Consider the following 1,848-nt stretch of genomic DNA (forward strand, 5'->3'; position numbering starts at 1 on the left):
CGCAGATAGCCCTCGTGTAGCTTTGCGCGAAATTCAAAACAAACAAACAAGCCATCGCCACGTAACAGGAGGACCGGCATTAAGTTAATATTTTCATTGTAAGGCAGAACTACGGTAATTGTTGTTTAACTTTTTAAGTTCATAAACTTACCCACTGATCCACTGGGGAACATTACGGTAATGGTCTCTTTTCTGAGTACATACATTGAATTGTAAAACCAAATGTCTAAAGCTGAAAAAATAGAATGTTTCCAATGCAAAGCATAATACTTGTTATAAAAAATTGAAGTCTTGTTCTAACAAATAAGAGAAAGAAAGAAATTAGTCTAATGGCTTATTCTTGTTTGAGTGGTTCTTTAAATGTATGCCGAGCTGCTCTGAATTGATCAAATGTTTATAAATATAAACTCTTATGGGGAAAATGGAATTATTTCTTCCTTAGAAAATTAAAATATCGTACGACTTTTTATATAGGCCTACTATCTTTTTCACATTGAATATTATTTCTAGTACAACTTTTCTCAATGTTATTGTTCTCTGTATCATTAATTTTTGTCATGTGCAGCTTTACTATTTTGTATTATCAGTAGTGCCACAGGACACCGCTTTTTTTATATGTGTGTAATTTCAAGAGCCTATCTCTCTCTTTTTTATGTGAGATGTGTGACCCATACTTTAGCGATTTCTTGAAGTGTCACTCGATATACATCGGTGTATTAATAATTTCGTCAGATATTTTTTTATATTTGTCAAACCTACCGAGAAAGAATTCTCTTTAGAAATGCGCCATTTCTTATTTCTAACTCATTGTGGTTTATCGATCATAATTTAATCTCGAGTATGAAAAACTTTACACATTTACAGTTCGAAGGTCAATAAAGAAATGTTTGATCATTAAAGTACTTGTATCACACACACGTACAGAACAATCCAGCTGCACGACTTCGACGATATTCGCTCTTTGTGATGATCATTATTATTATTTTATTTTTCACATTAATAACGTTCATGTGTCAAGCTTGAATTATTAAACACAAATGAGTACTAGGAACACAGTTATGTCCCTGAATAACCGTTCAATATTATCGTTATCGCGTGAATACCTTTGGATCAGACCAGATCAGTGAAGAACATCTAAGGCAGCTTTCGGAGTTTTGAATTTACTTTATTATGTGTCAAACCATATAAAAGAACAGACGCGTAGAGCTACACTTCCTTTGAATTACTATCTTTTCTGTAAGTATTTTCCTGCTATTGATATATATATATCATTACTCGGCATTCTAATGTGACTTAATCTAATACTTAATGTGTCGACAGATAACAATAGATATGTAAATTATATTCATATCAACCGAAAACTGAACAACGTTTAACCGGCTGAAGATGAGCTCACTACGGTTGTCTACTGTGGAAATTCGTTTTTTGTTTCTTTATTTTTTCGTGTTTTTCAGCAAGACTATATTTGGAAATCATCTTCAATACATATTGGATTTTCTGTTTAGAATTTTATTCCTAATATCACCATTTCTAATATTTCATTGTTTACCGAACATTTACCGTTCTGCTGATACTATTGTTATTATTATTATTAACAAAACGGTTATAGTATTTTAATATCAATAACTTTTGGCTAAATTAGGCTTAATTGATATATAGTTTTTGTGAAGTACATGCATATTTAATTATTTATACTGAATTGTCCCCTGTATTTGTTACGTTCTTATATTCCAACAGAACTTAATTATTTGCTTAAGACCTACAAATCTTATTTTGATTGGCATACAGTGTAAGATTCATAGTTATTAAATGTTAGCCTTATTTTGTGCGTTTATCGGAGAGTGCAGT

This window comes from Limulus polyphemus, unplaced genomic scaffold (genome assembly GCF_000517525.1).
Source record: "Limulus polyphemus unplaced genomic scaffold, Limulus_polyphemus-2.1.2 Scaffold416, whole genome shotgun sequence".
Lineage (NCBI taxonomy): Eukaryota > Metazoa > Arthropoda > Merostomata > Xiphosura > Limulidae > Limulus > Limulus polyphemus.